The following is a 19,992-nucleotide window of genomic DNA, read 5'->3' on the forward strand; positions in this document are numbered from 1 at the left end:
GACTGGTGGAGCGCATTCCGGTTGGAAGGGGATACAGCAGGGAGCTTGTCTTAAAGCTGTCTTTGTAAGCAGGAACCCCTGAGCGTGGCTGTACTGCCCTCTTTTCTGCATCTGCTCCTTGGCATACGCTGTTCCTTCTACATGGAATGCTGTCTCCAAATCTCTATTTTCCAACACCTGACTCAAAGGACATTTTCACCCTGATCATATAACCAAAAGGGTGTCTCCCCGCTCCAAATATAGAGCATTTTGGTTGAACTTCCTTCTGAAGCTTATTCCAGTCCACCTTGTACTGACCTGAGGATGCACCTCCCTTCCCTTAGAGCCAGGTTCTAGTCCCAGGCCTGCAGCTGAATGGAAGGAAGAGCAGGTGAGAAAAGTGTCAGAATGTTGACCTGGCTGCTAATACCCTTTGCCAGCATCTTGCTTGGTGACCTTGGGCAAGTCTCTTTCCCTCTGTGGGCCTCAGTTTCCTCTCTGTAGAGTGGGACGTGGGGAAAGACATCTAAGCAGGGTGAAAGCGTGAGCTAAGTTTTTCCCTCCACCCCAGGCCTGGCCAAACCTTGGTCCTGTAAACAAGAGCTTCTAGGGCCCTTTATTTTTACATTGATTTGCATACATTTGCATAAGTGCTATAAAAGGCGCTGACTACATTTCATTCATAGAGAGAATTGAGACTGGCATCTAACTGATGTCCAGGGATGGAAAAGACTCACTAGCTCATGGTTTCATCCAAATTTTAGCAGTCAGAGTCTTTAGTAATTAGACCTCCAAGCCCTCTTTTTACAGATGAGTAACTGAGGCTCAGAAAGGGAAAGTGAGGAGCCCAAGGTCACAGAGAGGTGAGGGACAGCAGGCTCCCGCTCAGGCTTCCCGCTGTGCGCCAGGGGGTTGCGCCAGCACCTCAAGTGTCTCACCGTGCAAGGAGGTGCAAGGAGGGCTTAGTGTTCTTTCTAGGCCCTTCTCTGCACCCCAGAATAACAAAGCCTGCTGGCTTGGCAGCCTCTGCAACCACCACAGGAAACCAAATTGTAGTAGAAAGTCAGACCGGAGTGGAAAATCCTCTCAGAGATGTTAGATCGTTGCTTTCACCTATTCTAAAAATAACCTGGTTTATTAGAGATTGATAGATGACAAGATAACCCACAAGTTCTTCCACGGAGGCCAGGGAGACGAGAGAGTGTGATGCTGTTAGAACAGAAAGGGAGTTGGGAGGTGCTGCAGGGGGTTGGTGCGCTGGCTGGACCCATGGAACTCAGTATTCAGCCACTGTCAATACAGGGCCGGCGGCAGGGCAGATACTGCGCTAGGCTGTGGGAACACCATGAGTGGGACGCAGACATGGATGCTGCCTTCAAGAGATCTAGTCAAATGACAGGGGAGCCAGGTCACAACGTTGGACAAATAAAATCATTGCAAATTGGGATAAGTGCTATGAGGGAATGAGCAGTGCTGAGATGAAGACTAACGGGGAGACCAGGACGGGCAGGGAGGTGTCTGGAAGGAGGGGACATTTAAACTGAGACCAGCAGAGGGGGAAGGAGCCAGCCCAGCGAAGAATGGAGGGAAGGTCATCTCAGGAGACAGCAGCATGTGCAAAAGCCCGAAGGCGGGAAGGTGCTCGGTGGTTCAAGAAACTGGAAGGCCAGTGCAGGGGGAAAGAGGGGAAAAGGGCTGTAGCCTTGCAGGAGGAGCTTGGAAGGGAGCAGGGCAAGAGCTGTGCTGGCTTTGAGAATCTGCTTGGGCTTATGGATTAGACTCGAGGTCAATGGGAAGCTCCTGAAGCAAGGTTTTCAGCAGTGGACTCACGGGGCGTGGCTTGCCTTCGAAGAAGCTTGCTCTTGCCTGCTGTGTGGGGTAATGATGGAGGGGGCTAGTGGCAAGAAGACCAGCGGACATGGTGTCCAGATAAGATCGCCAGTGGCTTGGACTAAGATGGGAAAGGAAAAACAGAGAGAACTAGATGGATTCAAAATATGTTTTGGAAATAAACTTCCCAGAAGCTGCAGATGGATTGGATCGGGGGTGGGGTGGAGGGAAGAGAGGAAGAGGGCTCTGGAGGGCACCTGGGTCTCTGGCCTGAGCGCCTGGTGGGTGGCAGTGCCATTTCCTGAGGTGGGGAAACGTGCAAGCAGGAGGGGCAGGGGTGGGAACCTGGTTTGGGGCATGTGGGTTTGAGGCACTTGCAGATTGCCAGGAGGTGGTTCCAGAGGCCCTAGCAGTCTCGGGTCATCTGATGAAAGCAGACAGTGGGTCCTTCCATCATTGAGGAAGTCTGAACAGTGAGCTCCAGGGGACCAGGGACAAGCTCTGGGTGGTTTTGTAGCTCCAGCACCTAGCAGACTGCCTTGCGCATAGTAGGTGCTCAAGGAGAAGTGGTGTATGAAAGGAGCTGGACCACCAGCTGGGTGAATTGGCTCACGACATGATGAGTGCTTAATAAATATTTCAGGAATTCTTTGACTCCTCTTCTCTCACCCCCACCCCCATCCAGTCAGTCAAAGATTCCTGCAGATATGACTTTCTTAGTGTTTCCCAAACCAGTCCTAATTCAGACCCTCAGCATTTAACAACATTAATGGTGAACTTTTTTTTTCATCATCCACAGTCATTTATTGATATCCAACTATATACATATGGCACATTTGAGGCACTAATAGAGAGAAGGAAATGCCCACCTACCCCTTGAAATGGAAATAATCGGAGGTGGGTTACACCATCTTTTGGAGAAAGATAGACCTAAAGGATTTTGTAGAAATAAAATTTTAGGGCAACAATGAATGATTTTTTTAAAAAAAATCCTAGGGCTGATTCGTTTTTGCCATAGAAATATTAATTTAACATAAAGATTTATTTTCTTTTGTGTGTGTGTGACCTTTAACTGAGTACCTACTGTGTGCCAGGCACTGTGCTAGGCCCTTTATGAGTATATTATTCTCATCTAACCTTCCTCCATTTGACTTCTCACGGCACTACTACACCGACCTGCTGTGTAATCTCCCTGCCTTCAGCCTCCACCCTCCAATCCATCCGCCATACTTCAACCAGGGCGGTATGAGAAGAATCAAAATCTGATCTGTCCTCCTCCACTTCAAATCTTCTCATCGTCTACAGAATCATGACCCATCGCCTTCACGTAGCTTGCAGTGCACTGAGTTCCAGCTCTGCCTCATCTCCCACTGTGCCTCGTCTGATGTTCCTTGGAGCATCCAATGCTGTTTCTCGCCTCGGTGCCTTTGCTGGTATTGTGCCCTCCTCCAGGACTGCCCTTCCTGGTGCTGGTTCATCCACACTCACCATTTAAGGCTCAGCTCTTCATACCATCCTACAGTCCAGTACCAGCTGGATTGGGAACCCTCAGGCCACCGTTTCTCCACTCTGTGTTGACTCCATCGGCACCTATACATCATAAGAACTTTTTTTCATATAATTTCTCGTTCAGTGTACAGAATTATCTCCAACTTGCCAGGTCTGGTGGTTCCTTAGTCACAATTGAACGTGAAACAACTGGGCAGCTTTTCCTGATAGTCCAGGGCAAGAGCAGTAGTCAGAGATTCCGCTCTTCCCTTGGGTTAGCTTTCACGGGAATGAGTTGCTATGTCTGGGGAATATGTATGTGCCAGTAGAAAGGGGTCCAGGGATCCTCATCCCTTACAAATCCCAGGCCCCAGTACTTTATTCTCCCCCAGTGCATTCCCATCCTGGTCCTTCCTTGAGTTCTCTTGCTCCCTCCCAGACAGTGGGGGACTGAGCCCTCATGTCCAGTTGGGGGTTCTCACTCCACTGGGCAGGGGTCTCTGACTAGATGGTCAGAGCATGGGCCAGCCCCACCAGCTCCTCAGACAGCACAGTGTGGACCAGCCAGTACCATTGCAGGGGGCTCAGTCCCTGGAAGTGAGAGTCCACCACGGCCGCGCGGAAATACACCTCCACTGCCCGGTGGGATATGTGGCCACTGCTCTCCATGAGCAGCTCCAGCACCTCGGGGTCCAGGGTCGGCTCCAACTATGTGCAAATGGCCTTGGCGGGACGGATGGTCCCTGATCCTGCACTGTCCTGGACAGACAGACGCAACCACGTGGAGAACAGATACCTGACCAGGTACTCACTCAGCATCACTGTCCCTTCTGCTTTGGCTACAACAGTTCCACCCAGGGACAGGGCTCCTGACGTTCTGGGTGAAATGCAGTCCCCATAATAACTTTTACTTCTTGAGACTTACTATGTGACAGGTACTGTACTAAGTGCTTTACAAATATTAAATAATTTAATCCTCACAACAATCTTACGAGGTGGGTAATTATTCTCCCCATTTTACAGATTTAGGAAACTGAGGCCCAGAGAGAGTAAGTGACTTGCATACAGCCACACAGCCAGTAAACGGCAGAGCCAAGCAGGATGGCTCCAAAGCCACATTCTTGACTGGTTTATTCAAATGCTTCAACCAATTGTCTGACGCATGTCTGTCTGCTTGCCTGTCTCACTTAGATCTGGGTCTTGTTGCTCCTTGCCTTCAGTGCTGGCACACAGTAGGTGTTCAACCAAGCCTTCTAGAACAGGAGCCAGTTTGTAACCTTCCTACTTTGGACAGGGGAGCCCGAGGGGAGGAGATGCTTTTCATTTTATGGTGCTCGGCGATCATCTATCCTACGTGATCACGTCCATTTTCACAACACTGCTGGGCGGGGGTTATTAGACCTACCTGTCAAATGAGGACGCAGAGGCCCAGAGAGGCTACAGAATTTGCCTGAGTCACCCAGCCAGGAGCTGGCGGACATGGACATAAACCCCAAACTCTTGGCTCCAAGCTCAGTGCTCATTCCACACATGAGAACTGGGGCCAGGGGAGACGTTGCTGAACCCAAACCCAGTCCAAGGGGCATGGAGGCCCTGCTGAGTCAGGGGTCATTAATTACTCCCTCCCCAAGCATGGGGGAGCCTTTGGGGACAGAGGCCTGCTTCCCGTCCTTTCAGCCCTCAGGGACTGACACCTCTTTAGGGCAGGAAACTCTTCCTTGTCACAAAGCTCTAGCTTCCCCCTCTCCCCCCACCCCAGGCCACTCCCCTCCCTATCCCCCTCGAGGGTCCTGGTAAAAGCATCCGCTTGTCAGTGTAAATCTGCAGGGTTCAGACCAGCAGCTGGAGATGGATGGGCAGGAAGCAGTAACAATGGATGAAAGACCCTCTGTGCCCAGGTGGGTGGGGGAGGGAGAAGCAGGAAACAGAAGCCTCCCTCCTATGGAGGCCAGGAGCGGCTGGCCGGCTGGCGGGAGGCCTGGGATACCAGAACCTGCGGGGTTTATTTGGACTCCCCGAGGATCCAAGCTGGGAGCCCTTCGCAAACATCAGACCAGCTCATCTCCATGGGGTGCCAGGTCCAGGATGTGTGTGACAAGAATGTTGCTTTCATGCATCACTGTTTGTCCCCTGGGGCCTAGCACTGGGCCAGCGACACAGTAGGGGCTTGTTTGTGGAATGAAGAAATTAATCTGGCACTACTAATAACTAAAGAGTTAGAGTTTTACATTTATTCTCTTTTTTTTAAGAAAATTAAAAGGGTCCAGCATTATCCCTTTCCCCCTTCAGAGATTTTTGCACATACCCTTCCCTCTGCTTTTTGCAAGGTCAGTCCTTCTCATCCTCTAGTCGCAGCCCTAAAAAGCTCTTCAGTGAAGTTTTAGGACCAGCTTCAACCCCGCCCCCAGCTAAGGTAACCCCCAATCCCTTGCCCCCTTTAGCCCAGCACCCCAATGGTTTCCTTCATGGCACTTATTGTAATTAGAAATCTTCCCACTTAATATATAGCCTTATGTTTTAATTTCCTGTCTCTCCCACCAGAATGTAAGCTCCAAAAGGGCTTTTTGTTCATCGTTGTATCCCCAGGGCCGGGTACTTAGAAGATGCTCCATAAATAGTTGGTAAATAGATAAAGAGATGAACCACTGAATCCCTGCAATAATGTCATTCACTCCCGATGCTCTGCAATCCGCTTCCTTGAAGAGAACAAAAGAGTCTCGCTCTTGCACCGAAGATTCTAAAGCCCCAACCCACAGTGAGTGGCTAGTTCCCAGGTCAATAATTGTGATGATCACCAATCATTTTCGGGCTTTGCTTCCCCTACAGCAATTTTTGAGGTTCGTCAAAATCTGAGTGTGCACGGGTGGGGGTGGGGGTTGGGGGAGGGATAGAGAGGTTGTATGTGAGAATGCCCACCATCTGTCCAGCGTGCTGCTGTGGATGCTGGGGTGGACAGGGCTGGTTCCATCAAATCCATCCATTTCAAAGATGGGAAAACCAAGGCCTAGAAATGGCAAGCCCGCATACACACATCAATCCAGAGCTTTGGCAGCAGAGAGCTCAATAGAGCTGCAGATGTGCTGAGTCCTGAGATATGTTCATTCATTGAACAAGTATTTATTGAGCACCTATTATGTGTCTGGCACTGTGCTAGGAACTGGGGATTAGGCAATGACTAAAGGCTGTGGGACTCAAAGGAATTAAAAGGCCCCGACCACCCGACACAGAACTCCTTCAGTGACCCCAAAAAGCAAGTCCTGCTTGGCCAGGTGCAAGAGCTGGGTGTGGGACAGGGAAGAACTACAGAGTCTTCGGAAGCAGAGAGAGAGAGGCCTGACCTGGGGCTGGACAGGGAGAATCCGAAATGGAGGGAAGTGCTGACTATGACTAAGGAGCCAGCTCAGCTGGGCAGGGGGCCGGTGGTTGACCCTCTCAGGCACTCGCTGTTGCCAGCCGGGTTGCATTGGTGCCCAGAAATGCACTGCCTTCAAGTAAAGCAGTTGTGCTGTCTCACCACCGTGGGACCCAATCAAGAGAGAAGGCCGAAGGCCATTCATTCACTCAGGAGACTCATATCTTAATATAAGATATGCCAGACCCTACGCTGAACCCTGAAGCTGCCGAGCTGAAGGAGACACAGTCTCATCCCTAAAAGTCCTCAGCACTGGTGGGGGCACACAGACACGCAGACAGGCCATTCCAGTCCCGAGGTCCTGGCCACCTCAAGACAGCCCAGGTCAGCAAGGAAATCCATTAGTGGTGCTTTCCCGACTCCCTCTTCTGTCTACACCAGCGATATCAGGGACGATTAAGAACCTCAGGAGACCAGACAGCCCTGGGACTGGACTCAGCTCCACCTCTAGGTCAACACATGACCAGAAGCAAGTGACTTAACGTCTCTGAACCTTAGTTCCCTCATCGGTAAAATGGGGATAATAATAGTACCAGCTTGAGCGGTGCTGTAAGAATTTGATGAAATCAGCTACAAAGCTCTTGGCATACAAGTGCTTAAGAAATGGTAAGCCAAAAGCAGACTTCCCTTTTGGGTAGAAATTCTGTGCACTCAAATAGCCTGCGGCTTGCTGTCACAGTTACCACTATTCACAATCCAACAAGCTCCAGGCATGGATGGGGGGGTCAGTGAGTTGTGCAACAAACATGTATGGGGGACTGGCTCTATGCCTGGCCTGGGGGAGCAAACGTGAATGAGAGCCAGCCCTGACTCAGGAGCTACTCGCCATCCAGGGAAGAGGAACGCATGTGTTAGTACGCTTGTAACGAAACGTGATTCGTATTATTATAGATACGATCCGAGGCTCGGTAGAGAGTTCTCTGAGGTGGCCTCATTTACACTTCACAATGGTTCTTTACAAGGTACACGTTGTTATCCCCATTTCACTGATGAGCAAACTGAGGCTTGGAGAGGCCAATTCACCTGCCCAGGGTCACATAAACTCTGTCTATCTGTCTGCAGAACCCTTGCTCTGTCCTCATAAGCACCCTGAACACTGCAAATCCTGTTTCTCCAAAGTCCCATATGGGGACTTCCCTGGTGGTCCAGTGGCTAAGACTCTGTGCTCCCAATGCAGGGGGCCCGGGTTTGATCCTTGTTCAGGGAACTAGATCCCGCATGCCACAACTAAGAGTTTGCATGCACAGCTAAAGATCCTGCATGCCACAACTAAAAAAAGAAAAAGGATCCCACATGCCGCAACGAACATCCCACGTGCTGCAACTAAGACCAGGTGCAGCCAAATAAATAAATAGATATTTTTTAAAAACCCACAACATTGTAAATCACCTATACTCCAATACAAAAATTTTTTTTAATTGAAAAAAAAAAAAAGTCCCCTACAAATGTTGGTGCATTCAGTCAGTGAACACTTATTGCATCCTTGCCAGGTGCCAAGCCCAGTCCTAGGTACGTTGGGAGTGGAGATGAACAGGACAGGGTCCCTGCCCCCACCTCCAGCCAGCAAAGAGGTTGATTTGGGGCATGTTGGGGCTTTGTCCCCATATCTTCTTGCTGACGCTGCTAGGGGAAACTCTGGAACTGGTTCAGCTTTCCCTGCCATCACCATGCTCATAGGGCTGCTGGGAAAGGCGGAGGGAGGGAGGCTGTGACAGTTTCAGGCCCCCAGGGCCACCATGTCCTCTCAGCCAGGCTCTGACTCACCACCCACAGCTGCCTTCGGCCTCAGGCAGCCCTGTTGCTGGAAATAGACCCGGGGCCAAGAGCAAGAGCTGGGGAGGGGGGTGGGGGCAAGGAGGGAGGGGGGCAGGGAGATAGCACCTGCACACGTGGCTCCCGTTCCCATTCTCCCCTCCAGGAAGCAGAGAAAGGTCATTCAATAGAGCCCACCCGAAATAGCCGGACTTGGGAATATCCCTGGGGATTGAAGACCCCAGCCTATGGGAGGCTGTCCCAGGAACAGTGAGGATCCCACAATGCTCGGTGGTTCTGAGCACTTGCTGTGTGCCAGGAATTGGCCTACATAAGTGCTTTGCATGTCTTAATGATCTCATTGAACTCTCACAGCTCCCCGGGAGGTTGTACCACGATTAAGCCCATTTTACAGATGAGGAACTTGAGAATCAGAGAAGCAAAGTAACTTGCCTAAAACCACAGAGCCCCTGTATTTGACAATGTGGACCCTCCTCAAGCTCCCCACCCAATCCCAGCTCAAAGGGCTTATTCCAGGTCAGATGTGCCAGCTTGGTTGCCATTTACCCTGCCTAAATCACATTCCCTTTTTGCCAGGGTAAGGTCTCCCTTCTTACTGCTCTGGGAAGCAGAAATTAAACCATAATCCTCCTCTCTTCCCTACCTATCTCAACTCTGCTCAGCTTTCAGTCCAAGTCTGATCGTGTCGCCTTCCTGTCTAAAACCTGCAGTGACTCCCCATCGTCCTCCAGATAGAGTATATTCAAGGCCCTTTGTAAACTGGGCCCTGCCCATTTCTCTAGCTTCATAGCTCACCAGTCTTTTCTTGGGCAGGTCAGGAGACCTCCCGGGGCTCTCTCTCTTGGTAGGCGGATGACACCTCTGTGCAGTGAGGAGAATGAAGGAGCTGATGCGTGCAGAGTACCTAGGAGAGCACTGGGTGCATGGTTGGTGTTTCGTAAACCTTCCTGCCCCACTACCAGCTCTTAGCCAGAGGCTGAGGCAGAGTCAGTGGTGAGCGGAACGGTCTCTTTGCAGCCAAGCTGGGGTCAAGGGCTTTGTGGTGGGCCAGCCAAGGGCTGTCAGTACCGTTGGAATTCATCAGTTTGAGAAATTCTGAAAGGTTTCAGGGCAACAGCAGTTGGAACTGGGGTAGGGGCGGGGGAGGTAAATGAACTGTTGATGAGAATGTAAAATGGTACAACCACTGTGGAAAACAGTATAGTGATTCTTCAAAAACTTAAAAATAGAAGTGCCGTGTGATCTAGCAATTCCACTCCTGGGCATATACCCAAAGGAACTGAAAGCAGGGTCTCAGAGACATCTGAACACCCATGCACGTAGCAGCATTCTTCACAATAACTAAACATGGAAGCAACTAAAATGTCCATCTATGGATGAATGGACAAACAAAATGTGGTCTATCCATATAATGGAATACTATTTAGCCTCAAAAAGGAAGGAAATTCTGACACTTGGTACAGCATGGAGGAACCATGGAGGGCATCATGCTAAGTGAAATAAGTCATCACAAAAAGACAAATAATCATATGATTCCACTTACACGAGGAACTTAGAGGAGTCGACTAAATTCATAGAGACAGGGACTTCCCTGGTGGTGCAGTGGTTAAGAATCCGCCTGCCAGGGCTTCCCTGGTGGCGCAGTGGTTGAGAGTCCGCCTGCCGATGCAGAGGACACGGGTTCGTGCCCTGGTCTGGGAAGATCCCACATGCCGTGGAGCAGCTGGACCCATGAACCGTGGCCGCTGAGCCTGCGCGTCTGGAGCCTGTGCTCCGCAACGGGAGAGGCCACAACAGTAAGAGGCCCTCATACCACAAAAAAAAAAAAAAAAAAAAGAATCCGCCTGCCAATGCAGGGGACACGGGTTCGATCCCTGGTCGGGGAAGATCCCACGTGCTGCGGAGCAACTAAGCCCTTGCGCCACAACTACTGAAGCCCGTGTGCCTAGACACCGTGCTCTGCAGCAAGAGAAGCCACTGCAATGAGAAGCCTGCGTACCGCAACGAAGAGTAGCCCCCGCTCGCTGCAACTAGAGAAAGCCCGCGTGCAGCAATGAACACCCAAGGCAGCCAAAAATAAATAAATTAAATAAATAAATTATAAAACATAAAATAAAATAAAATAAATGAATTCATAGAGACAGAAAGTAGAATGGTGGTTGCCAGAGGCTGGGGTGAGGGGGAATGGGGAGTTATTGTTTAATGGGTACAGAGTTTCAGTTTTACAAGATGAAAAGTGTTATGGAAATGGATGGTAGTGAGAATAGAAGATTATAAAAATATTTAATGCCACTGAACTGTATACTTAAAAATGGTTAAGTTGGTAAATTTTCTGTTTGTGTATTTTACTACAAAAAAAAATTGGGAAAAAAAGGCAAAGGAAACCAACTTTCATAGTAGGATCTTTTTTATCTTCACCACAATCTAGAAGGTAGATATACCCACTATAGAAAGGACAACTGAGGTCAGAAAGGTGATGATTCACCAGGGTGTCAGGGAGAGAGCTGGATCTGGGACCAGGTCTGTCAGGCCCCAAAGCCCATGCTCTTCCCTTGCCTGCACCCAGTGCCTGGGGGATGGAGAGCATTGCCTTAGAAGAGGAGGTCCTTGGGTCGGGGTGGGGCTGGGGAATGAAGAGCTTGAATGGAGGCCTAAGGCAGGACTGGTTCCAGAACTCCTAGCAGGTGTGAGTGCAGTGAGTGGAGGTGAAGAGCTGGGGTGAGGTCATCTGTGACAAGCAGAGAAGCCTGGACTTGAGCCTTCTCCCTCCCCCCACTTCCCAGATGAGGAAACTGAGGACCTGTGCCTCGCCCAGTCCTCCATAATGCAGTGGGTGGGTGGCCTGCTGGAGAGGGGCTGAGGGAAGAAAGGAGATGCAGGTTGGGCAGCAGCTGCCACCTCTCCCCGCTTGCCTGCCCACTGTGCACTCCTCCCAGGACCACTCCCCCAACCCCGGGCTTGGCCTGGTCGCCTGACTTACAGGTGGGAGTGACTCAGGCCCGGGGCCCACTCTGGTGGCCCTGGCCCCTGGGCCACAATGGAGCTCTGGGCCTCTCCGCTGTGATGTCAGGGCCCTTCCTTCCTCCCACATCTGCTTGAAAAGGTCACCTATTTTAAACTCTTTCTCACCCCACCCTGTCCCTCCCCCCAAAAGAGGATGAGTTTTTCTAACCTGTGTCAACAGCTCAGTTCAGTATCCAAACATCTTTCTCTCCTGATGCCCATCATCAGGGCCTCCACCAGAAAACTCTAGCCCCCGCGGACTCCCCCAGGTAGGAGGAACCCACCCTAGCTGCTTTTAATTTGATAAAGAATTCCCGAGCGTCTACTGCACGCCAAGCACTGTCCTTGGCCGCCAAGGATAGATCCCTGCCTTCCTGGAGCTTTCATTTTAATGGAGGCAGACAGACAACAAATGGATGAGTCAACAAATTCAGTAACAAGATAATTTCTAATGGTGACCAGTGCTATAAAGAAAATAAAACAGGCTGAGAAGTTAGTGACATGAGTGGCTACTCCACACAGAGTGGTCAAGGAAGGCTTCACTGAGGAGGTGACAGATTTCAGAAAGAGCATCCCAAGGAGAGAGAAGAGCAAGTGCAAAGGCCTTGAGGGTGTAATGGAAAGGTATGTTAGAGCAGGGGTTCTCCACATGGGTCCCCAACCAGCAGCATCCCCTGGGAACCAGTTAGAAATGTAAGTTCTTGGGACCTACTCCAGACATACTAAAAACATTTAAGGGTGGAACCTAGCAGGCTGAGTTTTTAATAAGTCCTCTAGGTGATTCTGATGCACCTTGAAATTTGAGGGTCGCTGCATTTTTACTCAGGAAGAAAGTCTTGTGGCTGGAGTGTAGTGGCAGGGAGAGGGGTATCCCCTGATTCTTGGTCTCATTCTAGCCCATCCATTCACTGCCTTGCCTACTCCTGGCCTCACCCTCCTGGCCCACTCAAGGCAAAGCTGAAAGCCCTCCCAAAGCTTCTCATTGCCCTCTGGCAGAAATTAAAACCTCTCAGCTGGGCTTATGAGACCCCTCATGATCTGCCCTCACCTACCTCTCCAGGCCCATCCCTCACGCTTCTCCCTTTCAAATCTTATGCTCCTAAATACAGATGTTCCTGAACTCCTCCAAACATTCTGTTCTCTTTGTCTAGAATACTATTTCTCGACTTCTTCACCTGGCTAATTTTCACCCCTCCTTCAAAGCACAACTCCCTCCTTCAGGAATTCCTCCCTGATTGCCTAGTTAGGGTGCAGGAGCCCACGTCTCTGCTTCCACACCAACCAGCCCCCATGCTTCCCCATCATTGTGTTCATCACTTAGGTTTGACATTATCTGAGGGAAGAAAGGTTGTTTTTACTTTTATTTTTATTTCCAGTTCTATTGAGATATAATTGACATATAACATTGTATTAGTTTAAGGTATACAACATAATGATTTGTATATGTATGTATTGTGAAGTGATTACCACAGTAAGCTTAGTTAACATCCATCACCTCACATAGTTACAAATTTATTTTTTCTTGTGATGAGAACTTTTAAGAGCTGCTTACTGTCCTAGCAACTTTCAAATATACAATACGGTAAACTTCAGCCACCAAGCTGCACATTACATCCCCAGAACCTATTTCTCTTATAATTGGAAGTTTGTACCTTTTGACTACCTTCATTCAATTTCCCCCCACCGCCGGGTTGTTTTTTAAATGAATTTTTTCTATTTAATTACACAGGTAATACATGAACATGGACTTATTATAAAATTTTCAAACATACAGTTACAGTGAAAGATCTCCTCTTGGATGCCCGTTTGCTGTCCATTCATACATTTTTGGGTGCACTGCACGCATACGTATAGGTGTACAGAAGTTAAAGGTTCATTTTGAGGTTTTTTTCATTTGTAAATGGAATCATATGGGTAAGAATTGTTCAGTAACTTGTTTTCTTTACTTAACAGTGTCTTGGAGGTCATCTATGTCAGAACATGGAGACATACCTTACTGTTTTTAACTACCATATAATATTCCAAAATATGACTGTACTGTCTTTTTTTAGCCGTTCCCTAAATGTATTAATCATGTTTTAAATTTTCTGTTTTTTTTTTTTTTTTTTTGCGGTACGCGGGCCTCCCACTGTTGTGGTCTCTCCCGTTGCGGAGCACAGGCTCCGGACGCACAGGCTCAGCGGCCATGGCTCACGGACCTAACCCCTCCACGGCATGTGGGATCTTCCCGGACCGGGGCACGAACCCGCGTCCCCTGAATCGGCAGGCGGACTCCCAACCCCTGCGCCACCAGGGAAGCCCAATTTTCTGTACTTTATGATGCTTTCACATTCTACAGCCTTGCTAATCCTGGATAGATTGCTCCTCACAGGGCTAGCAATTTCCTAGGTATCAATAGTAAGCAACTTGCCTGAGAACACGCCTTTTATATACAAACCAACCAATTCAAAACCCATATCCCCAATCACCTCTTCTATCTAACTCTCACACATCAAGTCAGTATTTTCCCTGCCCTAAATCACCCCAGGGCCGGGTACTGGACACCCAGGAACCACCCCTACAGCCCAGAGCTTACTAACATTCAAACTAGCAATCCTAAGCAGTTCAAACTTGCCCACCCTACCTTGCCCATTCCTTCCCAGGGGAACCACGATAAAGGCTCCGGGCCACGATCTCACTTGCTTCTTCTGGTTCCTGACTGACCCTGGTGCTTCCTCATGTAGCCTTATGTGGTGTGGTGTGCCCCCATCTCTTTGGAACTGTAAGTCATAAAACTTCTTTCAGTGTCATTGGCCTTACTGTTGTCATGCAATCACCTCTATAAATTAACCCCAGGTACAATAAAAACACAGAATGATGGACATTTAGAGGTTTTCAATTTTCCACTGTTACAGAAAAAGCTACAATGATCATCTTGCATATGCCTCTTTGTACATATGTGTATTTCTTTAGCCGGTGGAACAGCCGGGTGCTAATTACCTAATTACTCATTGACCTCCATGGGTGATGCCCCTCCCAAGCAGAGCCCCTGATCCCTTCACCTTGTCAGTTTCGTAACTATTGAATCACAGAATGAATGCGACTCCTCCTCAGGGATGGTCCCTGGAATGGTTTGGTAAGCACCGAAGAAGCTCTGCGGTATAAAACATCTTCTCCATCCACCCTGTCCCCTGAATCTCCTACCGTGTGAACCTTAGCATTACCTGGTCAAGGGAGATTTCCCCTGGAAAGTAGAACACAGCCAGAAAGTCAGTGTGAGATCTGTCAGAATCATGCCACAAGGAAAGAACGCAGGGAGCTTCTGGGTTAGTCAACATCTGGAGATTTGTGGGAAGGGGCACTCGGAAAGTGCATGGAAGCTCCATGCCTGTTCCCACATACCTTGCCCTACCCAAGTCGTCCATCCGGCTGTTCCTGAGTTATATCCTTTTATAATAAACTGGTAATCTATTAATAACGTTGGCCCTGCCCACTGGAAAGCAATGGGTTTCCTGGAGCTTTGCTGCTGGGACTCCCTTCTTCAGCCTACATAGGGCTGCCCCATTCAAACGTGCCTGGCTTCCAAGCTCTGGTCTAGGTCTGGCTTCCAGTGACACTGGTCTAGGCTGAGGCTGTGCTTTGCATCTCTTTGGCTTTAAAGATATTGAAATATACCCCCACCTCCCATATAACTCTAAAGACTTCATTAAAACATCTTTTTAAGAAAGAAAGAGGGAATTCCCTGGTGGTCCAGTGGTTAGGATTCTGCCCTTCCACTGCAGGGGGCCCGGGTTCGATCCCTGGTCAGGGAACTAAGATCCCACAAGCCAAGCAGTGAGGCCAAAAAAAAAAAAGTAAGAAAGAAACTGGTTTTACAGTCAGAAGATCTGAACAAGTCACTCTACCCCTCTGAGTCTTGGTTTCCTCACCTCCCAGAGTGACTGTCAGAATACATGTAATACATATAATAATGTGTATAAAGCCCCTCACGAGTAGATGTGCTAAAAACAAAACATGCTGTGTCTTCTCCATTTGCCCCTCCAGATTGGCTCTCCCTTTTCCACCTAAGGAAGCATCTGGGCTTCTCTGCTCTCTGGCTCCCACTTGGAATTGGCCAGTGGAAACACTGGCAGAAGACTGTTGTCTAAAGGAAGAGAGAGAAGTCAGGTATTTATTGTCCTGTCTCCCTTTTCCCTGCTGGGCTGGGCTGACTGTGTTGAGTGTGTCTACCTAAGGCCACAGCTCTTTTCCTGTAGCTGCAGTCTCCCCACTCCTTCCCTTCACCCCTTCAGGGCTGTTGCTAGTCCCTAATTGCCCACCCATCCCTTATCCCTGCCAACCCTTTCAGAGATTAAGGCTCTTTATTAAACTCTCTCCAGGTGCCCCTTCCAGGGGGCCATCTGCTTCCTGCTGGAACGTTGACTGATGCAAGGAACCACTTTCCCTGCAGGTGCTCTCCCTGCCTGTCCTGCACCCCACTGCAGAAAGAAGGTCCCTGTATCCCAAAGGATAGACCAGTTTTGAGGAAGTCTTCAGAGGAGTGAGACCCCAGTTGGGAGAGGAGGACTAGAAGGGGAGTCTCTGCAGAGCTGAGACTTGTCTATCCAACTCCTTTCTATCAGCCCCAGTGTCCAGGGTCTGGGACACTGACTCACACCAGTAAACCCATCCAGGACCAACCAGTATACCCCAAACCAGCATATTCATTGATCCTGAGAGAGATACAGGCAGAGTAGCAAGAATCCTGAGGTCAGCTGGTCAGGAGGTTCTCTTTCAGGAATCGGTAGTAATAATAAGAGTGACCAGATACTGAGCACCTACTGTGTGTCTAGGCACTGTGCTAGAACTTTCATTCATTCATTCAGCAAATATTTATCAAGGGTCTACTATATGCTGGGTACCATTCTAAGCCATGGGGATATGGCCATGAACACAACAGATAAGAACACTGCCCTCGGGCTTCCCTGGTGGCGCAGTGGTTAAGAATCCGCCCGCCAATGCAGGAGACATGGGTTTGAGCCCTGGTCCGGGAAGATCCCACGTGCCGCAGAGCAACTAAGGCGGTGAGCCACAACTACCGAGCCTGTGCTCTAGAGCCCGCGAGCCACAACTACTGAGCCCGCGTGCCACAACTACTGAAGCCCGCGCACCTAGAGCCCATGCTCCCAACAAGAGAGGCCACCACAGTGAGAAGCCCGCGCACCGCAACGAAGAGTAGCCCCTGCTCACCGCAACCAGAGAAAAGCCTGCGTGCAGCGATGAAGACCCAACGCAGCCAAAAATAAATAAATAAAGTAAAATAAACAAATTTATTAAAAAAAAAAAAAAAGAATGCTGCCCTCTTGGAGCCCTAGGAGAAGAGCATCTGTGATCCTAGTTTGTCCTTGAATAAGGCTATTGAGGTCCAGAAACTTGCCAAAGGCACTCAGCAGGTAAATGGCTGAGCCAAGATCTGAACCCAGGCTTCCCAGCAGGAATCATCATCTTAGAAAACTACAGGAGGATGGGGGGCAGCTTGTGAAGAGCCAAACCCAACTCTCTGGAGTGAGAGGACCTGGGAGGAGGATGTCTTGAGCTTGGGGGAGGGGCTGCGAGGCTCCCATCTGTATTCCAGATGCCTGCTGTGACTAAAATATAGGATCCGGGGCCCAGGGTGACACAGCCTGGGAAGGATGCTCTGTGAAACGATGTTCATAGTTATTACTTCTTGGTAATTTCCTTCTTGATGTAAAATTTGTGAGTCACGGTCTCAGAACCTGTCTAGGTTTCACAATCCACACAGATGATTGCAGACACTATCGTGTCTCCTGCCAGCACATTTTCGACAGTCATTTCTCCCCCCTCTCCCCCCCTATTTGGGACAAGAGGGATTTATTTTGGAAGGTTGGTGGGAGCAAGGCAGGGAAAGGTAAGCACAGGACGTTATGGGCCACTCAGGGGGCAGTCGTGCCAAAGGTCTGGTCAGAGTTCCCTCTCCCCAAACTCAAGCAGACATCCATTTCGTTGAGCACCTACTATGGGCAGACAGTGGATTAAGCAAAGTTGGGCAGTGGTTAAAACCAGACCCTGGATTGACTGGATTCAAGTTCCAGCTCTACCACTTTCTGGCTGTGTGACTTCAGGCAAGTCATTTTACCTCTCTGAGCCTCAGTTTCCTTATGGGTGAAATGTTAGAAATAATAGTGCCTCCCTAATAGGGTTGTTCTGAGAATGAAGCAACAGATCTAAATGCTTAGAAGAGGACACAGCACACTGTGAGTGTGCGAAAATGGTTAACAGTCATTACCATCATCAAAGACAAGTAGAGAAACACACATGTGACATGTTCACATCACATTTGCATATGTATAATAATAATGCAATTGTGATACAGATGGATACTCATGGTGGGCAGTTTCATCCCTCACGTGCGCTTTTCAGCACTGACACCGCACCCTTGCTTAGCATGAATTCGCTAGGTCTCTTCGAGGTCTCAGTTCAAATATCGCCTCTTTAGAGGATCCTCTCCAACTGCCCAATCTACTCAGAAAGGTGTTCTGTCTCTACCTTGTCATCCTTTTTATTCTCCTCGTAGAACTTACCATTCTCTGACACATTCCTATTGTCATTTGTTTATTTACTTATGCTCATGCCTCTCCCATAAAAATGTAAGTTTCCATGAGGGTGGGAGCCTGACATCCTGGTCCCTTCTCAATTTTTCAAAGCCAAGTACAATGCCTGGCACATAGTAGGCACTGAAAAAACATTTGCTCAGGGAATTCCCTGGTGGTCCAGTGGTTAGGACTTGGTGCTTTCACTGCCAGGGCTGGGTTTGATCCCTGGTCGGGGAACTAAGATCTCGCAAGACGTGCTGCCAAAAAAAAGAAAAAATTGTTCAAAGAACAACTAATAAATTTGCTCTTCCCTTTACCCCTCTTTAGGCACCATGTATCTCCTTTTTACAGAGGAAGGTAATGGAGGCTCAGGGAGACAAGATGATTGGTGGTTCAGCCTCAAGCTTGCCTGTCTTAGTCACTGAGCAGCCCCACTTTGCATCTGAGCTGTGTCCCAGAGAGCGACAGGATGAGGTGGTGATGGTCAGATGTGGCAACCAGAGTTGTCTGCCCTCCATCCCACTCCTGGTACCACGTGGTGTAGAAACAGCATCTGGCTTGTAACAGGTGGCCCGGTTCCCAATTCTATCGCCGACCTGTTGGGTGACCATGCATGGGCTCTTTCTCCTCGCTTGGCCTCAGCCTCCCATCTAGAAAATGAAAGTGGTAGAATAGATCAGAGGGTTTTTTAAAAACTGAGATATAACTCACATACCACAAAAGATCAAAAGTTTTTCAACTTTCTTTTCTCGCAGAATCTTTTTTTCCAAACTTAAGTTTTATATGAAGTCCTAATATGTAAAGAAGACAAGAGGTGGGGCTGTTCTGAGCAGTGGAGGGGGTGGCCTGAGAAGGTACCCTGCTTAGTGTACCCCTTGCTCCCACCACACTCCCCCTCCCTACCCTCAGTGGTCCCTGAGGCACTTCTGCAGAATCCCAGGGCTTGGAGGAACCCAGTTTGAAAACCACTGGACAAGAGTCACTCTTTAGGGTCCCTCCCAAGATGCAGGAGCCCTGGGGAAGGAGGAGGGGCTCATGCTCTCCCAACTTGCAGATGGGAGTTGTTCCTTGAGCTGCAGTCCAGCTGCCTCCCCAGGGTCATGAGAAAGAAGGCAAGGGCAGGCTCAGGGCGCAGGAAGTGGAGCCGGCCAGCTGGGAGGCAGTGACAGACGCGGGTACCATGGCCTCCTGGATGGGCTGGTGACATCACAACCCCAGGAAGCAGCTGCCCGAGAGGCCCTCGCTGTCCCTCAGTCCTCCGCTGGGAAAATCAACCACCAGCTGTTGTAGTCCTCTTCTCACTCCCTTGCTCTTCTGGGTTGTCCCCTTCTGAACCATCATTTTCAGCACAGCAGCCACTTCCTCTCATTGACGACCTACTATGTGCCAGAACTGCACTTTTGGAAACTTCACGGAACAGCTCATAATTGCATACATTCCCTTATAGCATTTAATCCAGTCATCACATCGACATTATGAAGTAGAGACCAGTACCATGGCCATTTTACAGATGATGAAACTGAGGCTCAGAGGGGCAAAACAGATGGCACAAGTTTACCCAGCTAGTAAATGCCAGAGCCAGGGTTTGAACCTGGTTCTGTCTGACTCCATCTGTGCCCTTGTCATGCATTACCACAATGTCAGATTCAGAGCCAAACAATGCCAGGTGCAGAATCTTCAGGCATGGCAAGGTGAGACTGTAAATTTCAAACCCAGTTTATTTTATTAATGGTTTTTCCTGGACTGTTATTCAGGCCGAGTCTTAGGATGCATGGAAAGGGCTTAGCACACTCCCTGGCACCCTATAGATGTTAGCTATCACTATGACTGTCCACATTTTACAAAGAAGGAAACTGAGGCTCAGAGGAGCAGAGTCCATTAATTAAGACCATAGAACAGGTAGGTGCCAAAGCCAGGTATACAAGACCCCAAAGT

The 19,992-nt window shown here is 49.2% G+C and overlaps 1 non-coding gene across 1 annotated transcript; it reads left to right on the forward strand.

Moving 5' to 3' along the window:
* Positions 1-15,203: 15,203 nt before the first annotated feature.
* TRNAG-UCC (transfer RNA glycine (anticodon UCC)) lies at positions 15,204-15,276 on the forward strand. Its single transcript has one exon. It is a non-coding gene; the product is annotated as a tRNA-Gly (tRNA).
* Positions 15,277-19,992: the final 4,716 nt, after the last annotated feature.

Source organism: Aethalodelphis obliquidens, unplaced genomic scaffold, assembly GCF_003676395.1.
Source record: "Aethalodelphis obliquidens isolate GAN/ISIS:26980383/991018 unplaced genomic scaffold, ASM367639v1 scaffold9, whole genome shotgun sequence".
Classification (NCBI taxonomy): Eukaryota; Metazoa; Chordata; class Mammalia; order Artiodactyla; family Delphinidae; genus Aethalodelphis; species Aethalodelphis obliquidens.